At 40.6% G+C, this 22,581-nt stretch overlaps 1 long non-coding RNA gene and 1 other non-coding gene across 2 annotated transcripts; both read right to left on the reverse strand.

Annotated features, from left to right (window-relative positions):
• Positions 1–9,072: 9,072 nt before the first annotated feature.
• On the reverse strand, positions 9,073–22,564 carry LOC135362751 (uncharacterized). The gene is made up of 3 exons (XR_010407850.1): positions 22,248–22,564; positions 14,206–14,257; positions 9,073–9,286 (listed from the first exon to the last, which is right to left on the reverse strand). It is a non-coding gene; the product is annotated as an uncharacterized LOC135362751 (long non-coding RNA).
• Positions 12,901–13,007, reverse strand: LOC123834961 (U6 spliceosomal RNA). The gene has a single exon (XR_006788536.1). It is a non-coding gene; the product is annotated as a U6 spliceosomal RNA (small nuclear RNA).
• Positions 22,565–22,581: the final 17 nt, after the last annotated feature.

The following is a 22,581-nucleotide window of genomic DNA, read 5'->3' on the forward strand; positions in this document are numbered from 1 at the left end:
CAGAACCACACAAATTCCCAAGTGTCTCTCCTATAATTTTAAACTATGGATAGAATTTAAGGTCTTTAACTAATGGGATCCTCATTACTTATCCCTCATTATTTTCTCCTCAGATCATTTTCCGGAATAATCCTCATTTCAACATTTCATTCTGATATGCCCACAAGCACACTCATGGCTCATGTTCAAACCACATCCCTTTCAAGCCAAATAAACCTATTCAGAGAAACCCACAGTGTCTCCAGCATGTAGCCTTCATTACTCTCCCAAAGTGACGTCTTTCTTCAGGTACATCATAGCAAAACTTTCTTCCAAGAAAAACAAACAAAAAAACCCTCACTAGACCCTGGTTCTAATTACTACAAGCAGGAATATCTTTCTTTCACATTTTTGCTCTCAAATGACTTAACATCACTAAGGTGGTTCGACGTGCCAACTAAGTGAACTTCACCAGCAATCAGTAAATTATTAATGCTTTCTTTCTTTTTTAAAAGCACATTTATTACCAACTCAATGGCTGGCTTCTTTATTGAGTGACAATTAGCAATTTCATAAGGAATTAGATAATATGAAAATGATTTTTTTGTACATGAAATTTCCTTCAGGGAGGAGCTAGCATCTAACAAACATTTGCTAGGGTCAATGAAGAATGGACAGGCACCAATTAGTCTATAAGCATGGAATCATGACAACCAAAACTTGGGGAGAACTTAGAGATAATTCACAACTCCATTCCTCTCTCCATTTCTCCCCTTTCTCATGTCACAGTTAAAGATGATAGATAATGACGGTGCCTGGGTGGCTCAGTGGGTTAAGCGTCTGACTTTGGCATGATTTCAGGGTCATGATCTCAGGGTCCTGGCATCGAGCCCCATATTGAGCCCCATAGCGACCTCCCCACTTAGCGGGGAGTCTACTTCCCCCACTCACTCTGCCCCTCCTCCTGCTTGTTCTCTTTCTCAAGTAAATAAGTAAATCTTTTTCTTTTTTTTTTTTTTTAAGATTTTATTTATTTATTTGACAGAGAGAGACACAGCGAGAGAGGGAACACAAGCAGGGGGAGTGGGAGAGGGAGAAGCAGGCTCCCCGCAGAGCAGGGAGCCCGATGCGGGACTCGATCCCAGGACCCCGGGATCATGACCTGAGCTGAAGGCAGTCGCTTAACCAACTGAGCCACCCAGGCGCCCTCTTTTTCTTTTTAAAGATTTTATTTAGTTATTTGAGAGAAAGAGAGAGAGAGAGCATGAGCAAGGTGAAGGGCAGAGGGAGGAGCAGGGTCTCCACGGAGCAGGGAACCCAACGCGGGACTCAATACCGGGACTCCGGGATCATGACCGGAGCCAAAGGCAGACACTCAACCGACTGAGCCACCCAGGTGCCCTTAAATAAGTAAATCTTTAAAAAAATAAAATATGATAAATAATGAGACCCAAAGGGTGAAATGACCTACTCAAGATCACACGGCAAGATAAGAGGACAGCCAGGCCTGGAATGAACACTTGTGATCTTTTTTGATGCAGTCCCCAAAACAGCATGGAGCCCTCTGCATTGTCTGGGAACAGGTTTGCCTTTCTGTGTACAACTTGACCCAAGTTATCACCTGATTTCTCCCCTTGCCTGGGACGAGTACACTTCATATATGTCCTTAATTAAAGAGTGAGTGGAGAAGGTAAGAACTCTCCATTGAGTTGCAGGGAGTTCTGCCATCTAACTCAACATCTTGGATCTGGGGCAATACAGCCCAGATGAGAGGATGCTGAAAGAATTTGGGCAAGATTCAGTGATTCTTCCATTTGCTCACTGCTCTCCAGAACACTCCTAAAGATAATGATAATGAATAAATGTTAATATTTATTAAGTACTACTTATGCCTGGCACTGTGCAAAGCACTTCATAGGTGTTATCTAATAAACAAATTTGTGAAGTGGTGCTGTTATTATTATCTTACAGATGAGAAGAAAGACTTAAAAAAATTAAGTCCCTGACTCAGGACTGGGCAACTAGGAAATCACTGAGCCAGATGTAAACCCAGGTTTTCGTACTTCCAAGACCTATGTTAACTGCTAATGTATCTGAAAAGATGGACTCCAATGGAATGCATTTCTCTCTTCCCCTAGGATGAAGACAAAGACATCATGAATGTTATCACTTGATTTCTGTCATGATAATGACATCTTCATTTGTTTGACTTCTTTTGAGGTTTTGAAAGTCCTTTCATATGCATTTTCTCTTTGGATCTCTGTACAACCCAGTGCAGGAGCTAGGGAAAGGTAAAATGACGCATATTTTAACAGCCCCATCTATAACTGACAGATATCAGTCCGTACTTGAGAAACTCCAGTACAAGCCAATAGGAGAGTCTCATTTCTGTATGATTAATATTCAGGGTACTCTGGGTGACCGGCTGGGTATGAGACAGGCTAGACATATGGGAAGCATGCTATTGGGTGTGTGGCTGGCTGTGATAGGGTACTACCCTTCTCTGGTTCTCAAAGGAGACCTAGGGACTTAGCAACCTGCCCACATTCATGCAGATAGTGACCCCAAACCATCTGTCGCCACAGGCCCTGCTATTCCCCATTCCCTTGCTTGGGTTTTCTCCCATGTCCTAACGACTCCTTAGTAGACATATCTCTCTAGCTTAGATCTCACAAACTCCAGATCACTTTTCCCTGTTTTTAGAACATCTGTACATAGATGGGCCACCCACAGTCAATTTAAGTTGATTTTAAAATTTTAAAATTAAGTCTAAAATTGAGTCGATTTTATCACTTCTTCACCCTACCTCATTTTTTTCTCCACTTTTTTTTTAACCTTCCTCCTTCTCTTTCAACATTTCTGTCTTCCATTACCTAATATGAAATATGAAATTAGAGACCAACCACTGTGCTAATGTTTGGGGACACAACGAAGCACATTAACAGACAGTGTCTCATCTCTGGAGTTGTAGGTTAGGGAGGTAGACTTCAATCAGGCAAAGCAAGCTTGCACACTAGGGTAGCTGTTAATAAGGCTTCACCTGGTTGGGAGGTCAGGGAACGCTTCTCTGAGGGAGTGACACGGCCTAAAATCTGAAGGAGGTAGGAGAAGACAGGTAGAAAGAACAGTCTATGATGAGGAAACATCATGTGTGAGGGCCTTGTGTCAAGTGCTGGAGAATGAGCATTGGCAGGTGGGGCTATAGCACCAAGGTTGAGAGGGAGAATGATGGAGACAATGGAATGCCCACTGCTTAAATCCTTCAGTGGCTTCCAGGAGCTTTCAGAATAAAAGCAGATTGACCAACATGGCTTCCTTCCCTTTTTGTCATCATGCTCCCAGAGGGCTTTTGCATACCCTGCTCCCCCTTTGCACTTGGATCTTCATTCTTTTCTCCCCCCTTTCCGTGTTATCTAGCATTTATTAAACATTTTCCAAGTAGTAGGCACCGTGCTAAGCTCTTTTCATTTATTCTATTCTAACTCTCACGACAATCATGTTCAATAAGGAAAGCTATTATGTCTGTTTTACAGGTGAGGTCATTGGGACAGAGAGAATGAGCCACAGACCAGAATCACAACAGCCTGTGGGTGGCAGAGGGAGGTTTGGAATAGCACCTGGCTCACTCCAGACTCAATGTGCTTAACCATTTATGTGCACTATTTCCCATACACCCCCGTCCTCTGGTCAAAGCTTATTCATCCTTCTGTCTCTGCTAAACTGCAGTTTCCTTAGGAAACTTCCCTGCCTTTCCCAATTGGATCAAATCCTACTGTTGCAAGCTCGAATTACCCCCTTCCTCTCTAGCATCACGGCTGGGATTTTAAACTCAAGTGGTCACACTCAGTCACTAGTAATAGATTGGACCCCATGAAGGCAGAGTTCATCTGATTTTCATTTCTTTATTATAGCCTCTTTTCCTAACAAAGTGTCAGTTATTAAATGCTCAATAAATATTTGACTACTGGATGAATAAACAGATCCCTATATCTTTGATGAGAATGTGACTGGACTGTAAGTTGTTTTTTTTTTAACCCAATAACTTGGTCTCTTTAGGTTGCCGTAACAAAGGACCAGACACTAGGTGGCTTTAAACGACAGAAGTCTATTTCTCAAAGTCTGGAGGCCAGAAGTCTAAGATCCAGGTGCCAGCATGATCAGTTTTTAGCAAGGGTCCTCCTCTGGGTTGCAGATAGCCACCTTGTCATTGTATCCTCACATGGCAGAATGAGAACTGGCTGCTTCTCTGGCCTCTTTTTATGAGGGCACTAATCCCATTCAGGAGGGTTCCACGCTTATGATCTAATTCCCTCTCAAAGGTCCCACCTCCAAAATACCATCACATTGGGATTATGGTTTCAATATGTGAATTTTGAGGGGACACAAACTTTCGATCCATAGCACCTAACAATATCTTTGTAAAGTCAATAGCTTCAATATCTCTATACGCTAATCTCATTGCTAAGTACTGTATTTCCATTATCTCCTTGATTGTATACCGGAGGAAGTAAGGGTAGGAGTGAGGTCCAAAAGATTGCCCCAGGACACCCAGTTGGTCAGTGGCCGAAGGACATGGTTCCAAGTCTGACACTGCCATGTTCCCTCCACTCTTGTAACCATCTTTCCAAGTCAATCAATCTGCTGCAGCATGGGTCCTTATGGTGACTTAGCATTTACTGTAGGGATATAATAATTATATTACAGATTCGTATTTTATATACTTTGAGGTTGTTTTGGTTTTTAACATCATAAATTGTGGTGCACATTCTTTTTTTTAAATTAACTTTTAATGTATTATTTGTTTCAGGGGTACAGGTCTGTGATTCATCAGTCTTACACAATTCACAGCACTCACCATAGCACGTACTGTGATGCACATTCTTATACATTTGTGCTCTTGTCTAATTCCTCAAGGTAGTTGGTGGGTAAAAAATTGGCAAGCTTTTGATTCAAATCGGCAATAGCAGTACTGAGTTTTTAGTAGTACAGTCTCTTACCTGACTGTTTTCCAAAAGAGTATTTCTGCCATTGTGCCAACAAAGAAAAACATGACTTAAAAAATATTCTTTGCATTTTGGTTAATTTTTCTTGAATTACAGAAAGAAAAAGATAGTAGCCTAGTCCTCTTTGGGCCTAGTCCTCAAGGCACTCTTTTGAAGTATGGAATTTAGTATGTACTCCAACTGAGGCAGATAAATAGAAATGCGTGTAGCAAAACAGGCTGTTTATTATTTATTTGATATTTATATTCCAAACATATTTTTCTTTAATAGATCTGTATAAACTTTTTAATGTTTTGCATAATCAAATTCTTTTTTAAAAAAAGATTTTATTTATTTGAGAGAGAGAGAGATCACAGAGGGAGAGGGAGAAGCAGACTTGCTACTGAGCAGCTACCCAGATGCCCCATAATCATCAAATTTTTAATGCTGATGGAACTCTATACTTAAAAGAACTTTTCTTACCAGCATCTCAACTGCATTCTTTCATCTTTAAGATCCTTGGGAAGGTGTTGGAGAACACAAATGAACTTGATCTACCTTGCTCTGGCAAAAACTGGATGGGAGGGACAAGGGATAGAATTATGCCTTTTCACTCGCAAAGATTTAGGAATTCCACTGTGTTCTTGGATCTGTCTCCTTTAGGCCAGGTGGATAGTTTCAGTCTTTCCAGAATGCTCTTTTGGGCTCTGATGAAGTCAAATTAACATTTAGTTTCGACACTGATAATACTCTAAGCGACAACATTCTGTCCACCGCACAAGCCAAGACTTATTTTTTTTTTGAAAAGTCAAGAGAGGGCATATTTTCTCACATGATATCCTTTAAAACCCTGTCATCTCACTGAATTTTTAAGGTTTGCCTTGTGCCTTTTAGATGTAAATCCTCTTAGGAATTAGAACACTTTTCAGAAATATATTTTTTTCCTGGAAATGTAATATTATAAAGAAAGCCGGGCTGTTGATTCCCTGAAGTGTTAGGCATCATCCCAGGCACAGAAGTTCAAATGCTTGTCTGCTGGCTTGGAGCCAGTGAACACAATGATGGGGAACACTGGAGGCTTTGAAAATGCCCCATGGGGATGGATGCTGTTTAACAAGCAGGATGCCCGGGTTAGAGCCCCTGGGGTAAGTGGCCATCCTGGTTATTCCTTCCTAGGATAGCGACCAAACATCCTGGAGTCCTGAAAGTCAAAAGTGAGGATACACACGCCATTCCAGAAGCAACATTTCTTTTTTCCTAGATACACTCTTAGATAAGACACCTAACCCCTCTGGAACTTCAGTTCCTCATATGTAGAAGATGGGACTGAGGTATGTGATTGTAAAGGCACTTTCAACAATAAAACTGAACAACTTTATGTTTTAGTCTTTCAATTTAAAAATGAAGAATAAGCCAGTCTTCTAAAAACAATACCATATATTGCTGCTGGAAAGATGTCAATATGATAAGCGACCTCCACTCAACTACTACAGATTTTTTCCTTTCTCTTCCTACCCCCAGCCACTACACATACGCACGGACGCACGCACCAACACACGCGTCTCATTAACTATTTAAAATATCTTCAGGGGTGCCTGGGTGGCTCAGTTGTCAAGCGTCTGCCTTCGGCTCTGATTGTGGTCCTAGGGTCCTGGGATCCAGCCCCGCATCTCCCTCTCCCACTGCTTGTGTTCCCTCTCTCGCTGTGTCTCTCTCTGTCAGATAAATTAAAAATAAATAAAATATATTTAAATTTATCCTAGGAAGTCAAGTGTTAGAATAGAAAGGGATATCAGGAGATAGAAGGGAGAGATGCCTTTTGCCTGGCATTTGAGTTGGGGTTTATAAGACACTCTGTGTCTTCTCTCCTCTGATCTTCCTCTTACCTCTTTTCCAAGCTCCCTTCTTTCTGCATTTAAAAGCTCCGACATGTTAGCTGAGAGTCTTAACTAAGAAAAAGTGGCTGGTGTTGAGCCAAATCTTCCACAGCGTTTTTCCATGAGGAGAGCTTTTGCTTTTCGCCTAACTTGACCACGGTCTTCGTCAACAGTGTAGAACTAAAGAGAACTTTGCTTTCTGCTGTCAAGGCTCTTCTGGAAACATCAAAAAATAAAGTCTCAGCTGCTGGTACTTGGGCCAATTCTAACAGGTCCAGGTTTTTTTTTCTCATCTCCTGCTGGTTGGGGAAAAAGTGATGGGAATAACAATGGAAGCTTTGTTTTAACCTCAAAAGTCTCAGTTAAGTAAAACTCATGTCTTATGTAAAAAAATCCTTATTTAAAAAAAAACCCTGAAAGATTAGGGTGAACTGTCATCTATCTATAATTCATATTAAAATGCTTCAGAAAAAATACAGAAGCACTTAAATGCGGCAGATTGTTAATGTAGGCGGTGGGTCCATGGTGTTTGTCATGCTAGGTCTTCTTTTCTGTATGGCTAAGAATTTTCATTTATTTCACACACATTTCAAAATTTCATTCTTATCCTCTCAAAAATTAATTAAAAAATTAACTCTATTTTTATAAATAAGGAACCAAAGTGTATTGAATTAATTCAGTATCCTCTCTCCCGCATGCTGACTTGCTGGTTCTTCGAAATGGTAAAGTAGATAAAACCTCTTTGCCTTATTACCTGCTCCACCCACTTACTTGATCCAAGAGAAATTATCACTGACAAAACAAGCTTAATTTTATGGAGGCCCTGACTGGAAGTTGGAAGGCTAATTCATTGGGGAGAAAAAGAGAAACTTCTCTTTATTTATCTTGTTCTCTCCAACTAATTGGAACACACCTGCTTTTTGGGAGAAAAACAGCGGGGAGTGGGGGTGAGGAGGCGGGGCAGCAAGATGAGGCCTCATGGGGATTTTTCACTTGCTTAGAAGAAAATGAAATTACCGTTTCTCAAACAAAACACACCCAGTTGTACATTTAAAAAATAATATTGATGACCAAAGAAACTTGGTGTATGACTCAGAATTTGAGAAGAAGTTGTGGGTTACTTAAAAACTAGTTTTAGGGGGCGCCTGGGTGGCTCAGTTGGTTAAGCGACTGCCTTCGGCTCAGGTCATGATCCTGGAGTCCCTGGATCGAGTCCCGCATCGGGCTCCCTGCTCGGCAGGGAGTCTGCTTCTCCCTCTGACCCTCCTCCCTCTCATGCTCTCTGTCTCTCATTCTCTCTCTCAAATAAATAAATAAAATCTTTAAAAAAAAAAAAAACAACAAAACTAGTTTTAGGGCCTATGCATCTTTTTTCCATTCACACATTATCTTAATGTTTCCCAGCTGAGTAGAGGATTGTCCTGTAAACCAATGCTTCTCAGGCTAACGGGCATCTGAATTAACAGAGGATCGTGTTAAAACGCAGATGCTGATGGAGTAGGTCTGAGGTGGGGCTGAGAGTCTGCATTGCTAACCAACTATACCCAGTGGTGGTGATGCTGCTGATCCGTGGACCACTCCGAATTAGCACAGCAATAATCGAATGTTTTTCGAATGCATTTCTGCTACTGAAATAACAGGTGGCAGGAGGAAGTTAGTTCATCTGACTTTCTCTTACCATATGAAATTTGAATACTAGAATAAGGCCATCAGTTGTCAATGGGTGCAATATTGCCCCCAAGGCGGAGAAAATTATTTTGTTGGAGGTAAAAAAGCTTAAACAGATATATAGTACACTTGATCCTTGAACGGCAGGGGTTTGAAGTGCGCAAGTCCACTTATACGTGGATTTTTTTGATAAATACAGTACTGTAAATGTATTCTCTCTTCCTTATGGTTTTCCTAATGACGTTTTCTTTTCTCTAGCTTACCTCATTGTAAGAATACAATATATAATACATGTAACATATAAACTATGTGTTAATATACTGTTCATGTTATCCATAAGGCTTCTGGTCAAAAGCAGGCGATTAGGAGTTAAGTTTTGGGGGGAATCAAAAGTTATGTGCAGATTTTCGACTGTGTGGGGGGTTGGTGTTCCTAACCCCCACATTGTTCAAGGGTCAACTGTATATCAGTGATATTAAAATGTCATGGTTGGGGGGTGTCTGGCTGGCTCAGTTGATAGAGCATGCCACTCTTTTTTTTTAAGATTTTATTTATTTTTTGACAGACAGCGAGAGAGGGAACACAAGCAGGGGGAGTGGGAGAGGGAGAAGCAGGCTTCCCTCAGAGCAGGGAGCCCGATGCGGGGCTCGATCCCGGGACTCCAGGATCACGACCTGAGGCGAAGGCAGACGCTAACCAACTGAGCCACCCAGGCGTCCTCGTGATGGAAATTTTTTATTGTAGAAGACGCTGGGTTGAATTTTCCAGCTTGTCGAGCATCTAAATATTGTGGATTGCAAAGGAAAGGGATGAGAATAAATATAGAATGATTATCAGAGATGACTTATACCAACAGGAAAATTAACCTGAATTGAATAAAAAACAATCTGATTACAAATAAGTGAGAGATTTACAAACTGGAATTGTAAATACACTCCCTTTTCCTGATGTTTTAAATGTTCACTACCTTCTAAATGCATTTCTTTATACTCTTATTTATGTGTAATTATTTTTCTAAGAATGAGGTAATGAGTCCCCTTAGCTCACACTTGATGCAGAGAATATTCTAATTAAAAACGCATAATTCCATTTAACTATGGATATGTGCTAAACTACCTCCCATATCCAAATGGCTATGTGGCCAACCCACGGTGTAGCAGGGAGATCTAGTGCCTTCTGCTAGGTTAGGGAGCCCAGTGAAGGCACCTGTTGTCATCTCCATGTGAAATAAAATGAGAAATCATCCAAATCTGGGCCAGAACGAGTCCCACCCATGAGGGTCACAGTGTGAAGGTTACTCCCGATAACAAAAACCGACCTCCTTGAGCGTACCCATTAATGAGCTGAATGCCAATGCTTTAATTGTCCCCAAGTGCTACAAGGTATTATAATTACTCCAATTTTTAATGATTAATTAGAAACGTGAGGTGCAAATAAGCTAATACAAGTCAAGGATTAAGAAGTGGAGAGCAGGGATTTGAACAAAGGCAGCTTAGCTCTGGAGCTGTGCTCTTACTGGTGGTTCATGCTGGTTGTATGCAACTAATTTGGGGGTGGTTTTAGGAGATCAGGACTCAACTGGCCTCCTCTAGGGCGTGTCAAGGTTGACGGTAAGAGGCAGGAAAGTGTGATGCCCAAGGGACTGGGAATAAGGTATCCTGTCAAAAGGCCAACCAGACTAGTTGGGAATTTTTAAAAAACGGCTTTACTGGGGCGGCTGGGTGGCTCAGATGGTTAAGCGTCTGCCTTCGGCTCAGGTCATGATCCCAGGGTCCTGGGATTGAGCCCCACATCAGGCTCCTGACTTAGTGGGGAGCCTGCTTTTCCCTCTCCCTCAGCCTCTCCCCCTGCTCATGCTCTCTCTCTCTCTCTCTGTGTGTCTCAAATGAATAAATAAAATCTTAAAAAAAACCCAAACAAACAAAACAGCTTTATTAAGATATTAGTCAAGGGGCGCCTGGGTGGCTCAGTCGCTAAGCATCTGCCTTCGGCTCCGGTCATGATCCCAGGGTCCTGGGATCCAGCCCCACATCGGGCTCTCTCCTCCACGGGAGGCCTGCTTCTCGCTTTCCCACTCCCCCTGCTTGTGTTCCCTCTCTCGCTGTGTCTCTCTCTGACAAATAAATAAATAAAATCTTAAAAAAAAAGATATTAGTCAAATGCTATACAATTTACCCATTTAAAACATAAATTCAGTGTTGTTTAATATATTTACGGGGATGTGAAACCATCACCACATCTTTTTTTTTTAAAGATTTATTTATTTATTTTAGAGAGAACGAGCACGTGGGGGGGAGGGACAGAGGCAGAGAGAGAATCCCAACCAGATTCCAAGGCACAGGGCTCTATCCCAGGACCCAGGATCATGACCTGAGCCAAAATCAAGATTTGGCCACTTAACCAACTGAGCCACCCAGGCGCCCCAACCATCACCATATCTAATTTTAGAACATTTTAGTCTCTCCTAAAAGAAACTTAGTATCCGTTAGCATTCACCTCCAACTCTCAACCCCCTTTCCCCAGTCCTAATTAACCACTAACCTACTTTCAGTCTCTATATAGTTTCCTATTCTGAACACTTAATATAAATTGAACCATACGCTATGTGATCTTTCGTGATGGGCTTCTTTCATTTAGCATAATGTTTTCTGGACTCATCCGTGTTGTAGCATGTATCAGTACTTTATTCCTTTTCACTGGTGAATAATATTCTGTTGTATGGATTCACTACATTTTGTTTTTCATCCATTAGTTGATGGACATTTGGGTTGTTTTCACCTTTTGGCTATTATGACTGATGTTGCTATGAATATTCAGGTACGGTTTTTGGTGTGGATGTATGTTTTCATTTCTCTTGGTGTATGCCTGAGAGTTGAATTGCTAGGTTACATGATAACTGTACGCTCAACATTTTGAGGAACTGCCAGACTGTTTTCCAAAGCAGCCGTACCGCTTGACATTCCCACCAGCAGTGTGTAGGTTATGGTGTCTCCATACCCTCCTCAGCTCTCGTCAAAACTGCCTTTTTAATTAAAGCCAACCTAATGGGTGTGAAGTAGTATCTCATTTGGTTTAGACGTGCATTTCGCTGATGGTTAATGATGTTGAGCATCTTCTCCTTGCTTTTCATGCCTGCTGGTTATTTTGTGTATCTTCTTTGATAAATGTCTATTCAAATGTTTTGCCCACTTTTAATTAGATTAGTTGCCCCATTTTTGTTATTGGGTTGTGTTTTTTAAATATATTCTGGATACAAATTTCTTGTCAGGTATGTGATTTACAAATTTCCTTTTCCCATTCTGTGGAAATCTGTTCACTTTCTTGATGATTTGTGCACAAAGTATGATGTAGTACAATTTATTTTTTCTTTTTTTACTTATGCTTTTTTTTTTTTTTTACATCTAAGAAACCACTGCTTTAACTCAAGGTCAAAATGATTTACTCCTGTTTTCTTCTAAGAGTTTTCTAGTTTTAGCTCTTTCATTTAGATTTGTAATTCACTTTGAATTAACTTTTTGTATATGTTGTGAGGTAGTCATATAACTTTTGTGTATGTTGTCTGGTATGGGAGATATATCTTGGTAAATAAATTCCATTTTCTGCATGTGGATATCCGGTTGTCCCAGCACCATTTATTGAAAATATTATTCTCTCCCTATTATGTCTTGATACATTTGTCAAAAATCAATTGTCCATAAATGTAAGGATTTATTTTTGGACTCTCAATTTTTCCACCATTCTATATGTCCATCTGTAAGCCAGTGCCACATTGTCTTAATTACTGTAGCTTTGTAGTAAGTTTTGAAATCAGGAAGTATGAGTCTTCTAACTTTGTTCTTCTTTTTCAAGATCGTTTTGTTATTCTGGGTTCTTTGCAATTCTGTATGAATTTTACAATCATCTTGTCAATTTCTTCAAAAGCCAGCTGGGATTTTGATAGGGATTATACTGCATCTACAAATCAAGTTGGGGAGTATTACCATCCTGACAATATTAAGTCTTTTGGTCCATGAACATAGGATATCTTCCCATTTTTTAAGGTCTTTAATTACTTTCAGTGATGTTTTATAGTTTTCAGTGAACAAGTCTTGCACTTCTTTTACTCAGTTTATACCTAAGAGATTTATTCTTTTTGATGCTATTGTAAATGGGATGGGATTGTTTTCTTAATTTTATTTTCAGAATTTTCAGTGCTAGTCTATAGGAATAGAAATTGATTTTTTATATTGATCTTATATCCTGCAACCTTCTTGTACTTTATTAGTTCTAATACTTTTTTAGTGGATTCCTTAGGATTTTCTATGTACAATACCATGTCATCTGCAAATATATTTTTGCTGCTTCTTTTTCAGTCCAGATGCTTTTCTTTCTCCCTTCCTTCCTTCCTTTTTTTGAGGGGGGGGGAATGCTTCATGAATTTGTGTGTCATCCTTATTCAGGGGCCATGCTAATCTTCTCTGTGTTGTTCCAATTTTAGTATATGTGCTGCTGAAGTGAGCACTTTTATTTCTTTTTCTCGCCTAATTGTCCTGGATATGACTTCCAGTATGATGTTAAACAGAAGTGAAAGAGTGAACATTCTTTTCTTTCTTGTTCCTGATTTAAGAGAAAGTATTCAGTCTTTCACCATCGTGTATGATGTTAACTGTGGATGGTTGAGCAAGTTCACTTCTATTCCTGGTTTGTTGAGTGTTTTGATCAAGAAAGGATGTTGGATTTTATCAAGAAAGGATGCCTTTTCTGCATCTGTTGAGATTATTATGTGTTTTTTTGGTCATTTATTATATATAGTGTATTACATTGATTGATATTCATATATTATACCACCCTTGAATTTCTGGGATAAATCCCATTTGGTCCTGGTATGTAATCTTTTTATATGTTGTTGGATTCAGTTTGCTAGTATTTTGTTGAAGATTGTTTGCATCTATATTCATATGGGATTTTGGTCTGTGGTTTTATTTTTCCTTGTGATATATTTTTCTGGTTTTGGTATCAGAATAATTCTGGCCTCATAAAATGAACTAAAAAGTGTTCCTGCCTCTCCTATATTTTGGAAGAGTTTGCAAAGAATTAGTATTAATTTTCCTCAAACATTTGGTAGACTTCACCAGTAAAGTTATCTGAACTTGGTCTTTTATTTGTAGGAAATTTTTTAAATTACTAATTTTATCTCTTTACTTGTTATAGGCCTATTCAGATTTTTGATTTTTTTTCTTGAGTCAGTTTTGGTAGTTTGTGTCTTTCTAGGAATTGGTCCATTTCATCTAAGTTACCTGATTTGTTGGCATATAGTTGTTCATAGCTTTCCTTATAATCTATTTTATTACTATAAGGTTGGTAGTAATGGTCCCTCTTTTATTCCTGATTTTAGTAATTTGTGTTTTCTCTCTTTTTTCTTGGTCAGTTTAGCTAACCAAGAAAAAATTTATCTTTTAAAATAACTGACTTTTGGTTCATTGACTTTCTCTATTGTTTTTCTGTTCTCTATTTCACTGATCTCTGCTCTAATCTTTATTATTTCCTACCTTTTGCTAGCTTTGGTCTTCTTATTCTAGTTCCTTATGGTATAATGTTAGCTATTGCTTTGAAAATCTTTTTTAATTAAGGCATTTATAGATATACATTTAGGAAGGAATATAGACTTCTTTTTTTTTTTTTTTACACAAATAAGATCTAATAGTTTGATAAAAACTTACCAGTGAGATTTAATTATAATTTTACTTGGATGCCTTTGCTTGCCTTCTGCTTCTGTGGCAAGAAAACAACCAAAACACACAAGTTAAATACAGAAACTCTAGGGAGCTTTTGTTTTAGTAGTGAAAATTATTCAGAGTCCCTATGATTTTTAATTTTGAAGGGTAATTTATTTGATGACAATTGTGAACCATTCTCAAACCTGTCACATGTAGTAAGTCTGCAGTCTGAGAAATTGTTACTGGCATTTGCAAGCATTGCAGAAATTTAATAAACTGTCGCCAAACCATTTGCTTGTTTGAATGCCAAGGTTTCCTTCCCCACATCACATGCAGCATCCTGCTGCCAACAGTTATCAAAATACTCCCACAGTTGTCACAGAGAGAACTGTTCAGGGAGTTTCTGTTTCTTTATTCTTGTTGTTCCTATATTTCATTGCCTTTGCCACTTCTTGGGGATTTATTGAATAACGTGAACAGTATATGGAGCAGTTGAGTCTTAAAGAATGGATTGAGAAACTAAGAATATCTGAGATCTAGGTATAGAAATATAGAGATATATAGTGCAGCGAGATTGGGAAGGATGACTCATGCTTTACTCTCTATGTGTTTGCAGTTTTATAGAGAGACTATGTTGTTTGTGTAACATAAAACAGCAATAAAAAATGTAAAACCATTTGAAACGGAATCTAGAGGAAAACACGAAGTAAAGTCTGGAGAGATCAACTCATTGCTATTGAAGATATACAATAAGGTGGTATATGCTTTTATAATAGGATTGAGAGATATAATCCAGCCCTTTGAAATAAAGATTGTCAAGAAATTACTGGCTCTGAGTTTGCATTTTCTGTGATGACGCCAACAGATAAATGCCAGGTCAAGTTAAAAAGGCTCTTGTAGGGGCACCTGGGTGGCTCAGTCGTTAAGCGTCTGCCTTCGGCTCAGGTCATGATCCCAGGGTCCTGGGATCGAGTCCCACATCGGGCTCCTTGCTCAGCGGGGAGCCTGCTTCTCCCTCTGCCACTCCCTGCCACTCTGCCTACTTGTGATTCCTCTCTCTCTCTGTGTGTCAAATAAATAAAATCTTTAAAAAAAAAAAAGGCTCTCGTATATGAAATGGGGAAAGTGGAAGGTTAGAGGGTGTGACCTTGGACCTCATTCACCAAGTCAAAGATGTATGAAAGTGTGGCCTTTTACCACTATGATAATATTTGCAACTGTCATCTGGAATAAACCTATCTCTGCTTTGTCTTGTTTAATGGCTTTGATGGACACTTTGGCAGCACCTATTAAAATTTCAAATGCATATACCCTTGACCAAGCAATTCTGTTGCTAGGAACCTCTTCTGAAGAAATACACCAGTGTACAGATTTTAGATAGACAGATGCTCATTGCAGCAAAATATTTCAAATATCCTAAGTGTACATGAAAGAGAGTATGGTTAAGTAAATTATGGTCCAGCTGTCCCCAAGTCACAGGGCTAAGAAGTGGACATCTGGGATCTAACAGAGGCTTTCACTTCCTCCCAATACCACATTTCATAAGTTAGTCAGTGGGTGTGGGTTGCTTTTGGGTGTTCAGGATCCAGCTTGTATGTTTTCCCAGAGCAGGTCAAGATTGGATGGTGGAGAGAGAAGGGAGGACGGGCCAGTGTCATAGTCAAGGAATAGTGAATTAGACAGGGAAAGTCAAGAGTTTAAAAGAACAATAAAAAGTGGGAAAAAAGAAGTTATGTATAATTAGGGAGAGGGATTCTGGAGGAAAGTATTTTGTTTCACCAAAAAAGCATCACCTTGGCCAATTTCATTAATTTTCACCCCACTCCCCATTTTCACTCACCATGAACCCTCATCCTAAAAGACTGTAAGTGAACTTGAGGGTACTCTTAAAGGTTTTCTCAGTCTCAAATAGGAGGGAGGACTGAAGGAGGAGCTTACTTCTGGAGAATATATCTGTCCCTTCTCATCAAAGAAAATCCGCATTAACATGTGTTTGAGGGATTAGTACATCTTTGAAATCCTAAGCAAATGGGAAGAGAATTCTTGCAGCGTTCACAGAACTATGAAATGAAGGGTTTGGTGTGGCTGCAGCAGGGTGGGATGATTCAGAGCATTTTAAGGAGTGCATGCCAATTTCAGGAGTCCTGGCATTTTCCACATGCCCTGGTGTTTCCAGTAATCCCAGATGCTACACTAGCATTCTGTACGACCTTGAGCCAAATACTAGTCTTTCTGTGAGTCATCTTCTCTCTCTAGTAAATGAGGTGGCTGGAATAAATGATCCATACTCTCCCTTCAACTTGTGATTTAATTTATAGTTTTCAAGGCTCACTGAATCATTAGTGTTTTAAATAAACATTACTTGGTCTTTATTAATGAAGCTTAGAAACAAAAATTTTACTTTCCTAACACAATTCTTACACATGCACACATGTGCAAACACACACACACACACACACGCACGCACTACATTTGTAAAATGAGATAGAAAATATTACCTAAGAAGAAACTCTATACTTTGGTGATCTGTATGCTTGGTTCTCTCTTCTTTACTAATAAGAAAGAACTGATAATATTTTCTTGTGGTGAAAGGAAGAATGGAATAGTTTAAAGGAGGAATGCTAGCAGGAGTGGACTCTGTATATTAAAAATTTTTTTTAATTTTTAAGTAATCTCTACACCCAGTAATCTCTACACCCAGCTTGAATTTGCAACCCCGAGATCGAGTCGCATGCTCCACTGACTGAGCCAGCCAGGTGCTCCTATATGTACATTTTTTTAATCTTTATTTTTTTAAAAGATTTACTTATTTGAGAGAGAGAGAGTACTCATGAACATGAGTGGGGGAGGGGCAGAGGGAAAAGAAGAAGCAGACTTCCTTGCTGTGCAGGGAGCCCGATGCGGGGCTTGATCCCAGGACCCTGAGATCATGACCTGAGCCAAAAGCAGATGCTTAACTGACTGAGCCACCCAGGTGCCCCATCTATATGTACATTTTATTTATTTATTTTTATTTGCGAGAGAGAGAATGAGAGAGAGCACGAGAGGGAGGAGGGTCAGAGGGAGAAGCAGACTCCCTGCTCAGCAGGGAGCCCGATGTGGGACTCGATCCCGGGACTCCAGGATCATGACCTGAGCCGAAGGCAGTCGCTTAACCAACTGAGCCACCCAGGCGCCCCTATATGTACATTTTTATATTCAATTGCATTTCATTTCTCTAGAAGCCCATGGAAACACACACACACACACACACTCCACTGCTACCTTAGCCCGTTAAGGAGTTAGTAAGGATTGATGCTGAAGTGAAGGTACCATTTTGCCCCATGGTATCACACTAATAGAAAAGGCTTGGATTGCACCTGCTTTTTCCTCTGTTCTTATAATCTTAGGAGTTGTGTGTTTATCTGTACCTTTCAAGCCAGGTGGAAGTGGAGGGTGTGGAGATCATTGATAGAAATGTGTGTGTGTGTGTGTGTTTATTACATAGTAAATGTAAAATGCATAGCAAGTGCTTCTTTAATTATTTGATTTCTTAAAGATGGCTTATTTCAAATGCTTCATAGACCTCCACCTATGAGGGTGGGGGGGTCATGACCAAGAGCCCCTGCTTTTGAACTCTGAAATCCACCCTGTTTGCTCTGAGGGCACACCTCCCACCCACTGTTCCCAGCTGGAGACTGAGTCTGGCAGGCTGGGAATATCTGGGATCCTTCTAGTTCTGGACTTGGGCTCAAGGACTGTACCCCCTCCTTTCGTGGTGTTGACCAGCTTCCCTAGCCTGCTCTGGCAGTCAGGAATGCCTCCAGGCTCTTTTCCTCCTCTACTTCATGTGGAGCCAGCCTTCTCCTCTTCTCTCACTGGAAGAAAATCCTTGCATATTTAATTCTGTTTTGGCATCTGCTCCTCAGGAGTACCAGACTAACATTCAAGCTAATGAAAAGCACAGTTTTGCAAGGCAAAGAACTATGTGTTTGGTATGCTGCATTTGGGAACATAGAGGAGGAGGACAGGGAGTTTATCTATTTGGGTTAGCTGATAGAGGCACCCGGAACTCTCAAGAATGCACAAGAAATTAATAACAGTGGTATCCCGTGTGAGGTTTTGGGAAGAATGAATGGGGACCAAGAGCTGGGAGCGAAACTTTTCAAAGTATGCCCTATAATATATATTTCCTTGATTTTCCAAGCAAGTAAATGTATAATAATTTGAAAATGTAAAATCAAATATTTGGATTAAAAAAAACCCAAACAATGAATTGGAGAGAAAAACAAAGGATACGCTTTGGAGATGGATCTGAGTTTGAGTCCCCACTCAGCTGGTGATCATGGAAGAATAACGGATCTTGGGAGGGTCACCAGGCTATTGGATTCTAGATGTCAGTGAGTTGCTTTTCTCCTTGAATTCTATAACCTCATTTACTGGCTCCCAAGAAGGCATACGCTGCCCGCCCGATTGCCACTGGGCTTGGCCACTGGACTTGCTAGGGCTAGGGGACAGTGAGGCCACGAGCTGGTGAGTCTGAGAAGCTTTCAAGAACCAGTGCACTGAGCAGAGCTTGCTCTCCCTTCCTTCTGCCAGGGGACCACAAGTCTCAAGCTGGTGGGGGGGGGGGGGCATGTCAGGAGGCGAAAGGGGTAGGGGGGCGGGCAGAGGGCTGCTTTCGACAGCTTGGATTCTGGAATAAAGTTGCTGAGCCACAATTGTCCTGTAGCTGCCATCCCCTGATGTGCCATGTGAGCAAAACAAACTTCTGTGGTTGAAAACCACTGTGGTTATTCCCTCAATTATTTATTTTGAAAATTTTCAGAATAATATTGAAAGGGTAGTACCATTGACACCTTGCTTAGCTTCCCCGGTTGTTAACATTTTGCCACAATTTGCTAAATTTGTCTTGCTCCCACTCTAGATATAAAGCCCTTGATTTTTACTGAGCCATTAGAATTATAGGCATGATGATGCTGTACCCCTAAATCTTTCCACATTGTATCCTAAGAACATGGACTTTCTCCTGCATGACCATAATTCTGTCATCAGGTCCAAGAAACACAGCAGTGTTACAATGCTATTATTTACCATACAGTTCATATTCAAGTTTGTCATAATAATATCCTTGGAATTTTTTTTTCTTTCTGATCCAAAACCCAAGTGAGGATCATACATGGCTACTTGTCATCTCTCTCTTTCGTCTCCTTTAATTTAGAACAGTTCCTGAACTGCTTTGGTTCCTCTTTCATGAAACTGAAGTTTTTGAAGTGCTTAGGCCAGTTGTTTTGTGGAATTTCCTGAATATATCTGATTTCTCTTCCTCATGATTCTTTCGATTTAGGTTAAACAGTTATGGTAGGAATACTACACATGTCACACTGTTTATATCACAACCAGGAGACACAAATAATGTCAGATTGTCCCACTTGAGGTGATGATAAATTTTGACCACTTTGTTAGGTAGTGTCCACCAGATTTCTCCAATGACGTTTCCTTTATCCCTCTGTGGAGATAATCTGTGGGGTGATACTTAGATCCTTGGGGAATATCCTGATTCCCAACAAATTTTCCCCACTGCTTTTAGCATCCATAGGTGATCCCCTTCTGAATCAATTATTGCATGGGTAGTTGCAGAGTGGTGATTTTTTCCCCATTCCATTATTCTATTATGTGGATTTTGTAAGAAAACTTCCTCTCTGCTCCCATTTATTTTTGAGTATCACTATGGACTCATGGACTTTTTTTTTTTTAACATATATGTTATAATCCTTCATCATTATCCTTTTTGTTGTTTAAACTGTCCTGAATTTGTACAATGGGAGGTCTTGTCAAGCTGGATCCTGCATCCTTTTAACATGCTTCTGCCTGTCTTTTGAGAATTTTCTTGTTTTCTGGCACAGTAAGATGTTCTAGGCTGACCTTTGATATTTACTGCCACTTACCTGATGATTCTTTTTGTTTGGGAGAGAGACTCAAGAGAGTGAGACTAAGATTTGGGGAGAAAGCTGATAAAGGAGGCCAGAAAGGAGATTTAGCATAAGGAAATATTTTGAGGGAATTCTTGACCAAAGATCTACTTTGGGTAGGTCTCTCAGGTTCTCCAAACCTGAATTTCCTCATCTGGGAAATAAAGATTATTATGCCTATTGAATGAGTAGGTTTGCAAAAATTAATAAACCTGATTGATTGGCATATGTTCAACATTTGTTGGATATTACCATTACTAACATCCTTCCAACTAAGTTAATTTCTGTGATACTTTGGACTTCCAATTACTGCTCCCACTGTGATTGATTTATGATTAAACTTGCTTAAATTTATGTTCTGAGGCTTTGGTTCAATATTGCTCTAAAATGTTCTGAAGGCAACTAGATGGGGTTAAAATCTAAAAGACTGATGAACAAAGATCTTTTGAGGGAGTAAGTGTATGCAAATTTAAGGAGTATGCAAAACACACACACACACATCCCACACAGATGTATATGTGTATTTCATGGTTTGAAATAGGATTTTAAATGAGAAATGGCCTAGAAAAACTTGACCAGCTTTAAGTCCAAGATCGGCTGCTTATTTAACGTTTCTCATTTTAAAAGTGAAGGAATGACACTCCCTGAGCAATTGTGAATATAAAATTCAGAACAAGGAGACACATGTATGGAGGCAGGGAGTCTTTTGTTTTTCTTCAAGTTTTATAACTGACACACAACACTGTTTAAGGTGTACAGCACAAAGACCTGAAATACATGCACAAAGACTTGAAATACATGCATATTGCACAAGGATTACCACAGTAAGCTAGTATCTGTTGCTTCAGAGATTATGATGAGAACTTTGAGGATTTATATTTTTAGCAACTTTCAAATATACCATATTGTTACTTAGAGTCATCATGTTGGACATTACCTCTCCTGTACTGATTTATCTTAAAGCTGGAAGTCTACTTCCTGACCACATTTCACCCAACTCCCCAAGGGAAGGCCGGGGGCGGGGGGAACAATGCCTGGTATTTGTTCTCTAGCCAGTGCCGCCCCCTGGTGGCACTGTGTTCCCATTGCAAGTCGGAGCGGAGGGGGAAAGGCCAAGGGCTTAATTTGTAAACTTAACGGCTCAAGTAAAGCCACAGCATTCGACAACTTTGAATAAAAATCATTATCCCACTTCACCTAGGTTATGCTTGCTTCGATAGCAATAACATGCTGTTCTGGCAAAGGAGTCAGACGCTGCGCTGGAACTTCCCGCAAAGGCAGGCAATCATTCAGCACATTCTATTGAGCGCCTACTGTGTGCACTGCTCTGGCCCCTTGGGATAAGAGACAAAAATTCCACCCCAGTGAGATAGGGAAACTGAAGGACCCCATAAAAATCTGCTTTCTGCTCCCTTTCCTGCTTCTGTTCTTGCTAGGACCTGCACCCCCACTTCACACATGCCTTATAATACAAATAGTGTGTGTCCTCTTTGTAAGGGACAAGGAGTGAATGATTTCCTTAGAATAGGTAACTTCTATTCTATTCTATTCTATTCTATTCTATTCTATTCTGTTCTGGTGAGAATGGCGAGGAAGCGATCATATGGTATTCCAGAGCACCAGAGCTAGACATCTGGACACCAAGACCACCCTGGCTCAAAGGAATAAGGCCTGAGCCCTCATCTTTGTTCTAACTGGTTCCTGGATGCCTTCGAGGACACCACGGCCCTCGATAAAAACTCCCAGGGCCCAAGCAAAGACGAGGCTCTCTCTTTTCCTTTCTGTCTGTACCTGCGCTCTCTCCAGACCTTCAACCAACTTTGCTTTCCCCTCCTGCTGGCTCGTGTTTGATTTCCATCCTGCACACAGCCAGGGATCCTCTCCAGAGGCTGGTCCTGCGGTACCCGCTCTCTCTGGGTCCCTAGATCGGCCTGCCAGCATCACCAGCATGCCTTTAACATGCTCTCTCGATTCTCCAAATACCACAGCAACTAATTTAATTTCTAAAGAGCTCTATGGCTTATAGAGTTCCCTTCAATGGCCCAGTAAATGGAGAACCCTGGCACAGGCCCCTCCGCCCACCTAAGAACTCACCCTTGCAAAACGGAGAGTTAAGATGTCATCAGCGTGACCGGCGGGCTGACCACGAAAGCAAGAGTCAACCGAAGTCGTCTTTCCCGTTTTTCTCCCCAGAAATATTCTTTGCGGGAAGCAAGGGTTTCGCCCAGCTCTTTGGGCTCGAACCCACGGAGGCAAGCGGGTGATGGAGCCTGCCGGACTGTGCGACCCCAAAGAGGAAGTGTGTTTCCCTGCGGAGCCCCCGGGGGTGGCGGACGGGTCACCCTCGGCGCCCCTGGAACGTACCCCAGCTCCGGACGCCGGACCTCCCACCTCTAATCTTCATCGAGGCGCAAACGCGCCCCCTAGT

Source organism: Mirounga angustirostris, unplaced genomic scaffold (assembly GCF_029215605.1).
Source record: "Mirounga angustirostris isolate CCGP_5_RB_7025 unplaced genomic scaffold, mMirAng1.0.hap1 SCAF_1, whole genome shotgun sequence".
NCBI lineage: Eukaryota > Metazoa > Chordata > Mammalia > Carnivora > Phocidae > Mirounga > Mirounga angustirostris.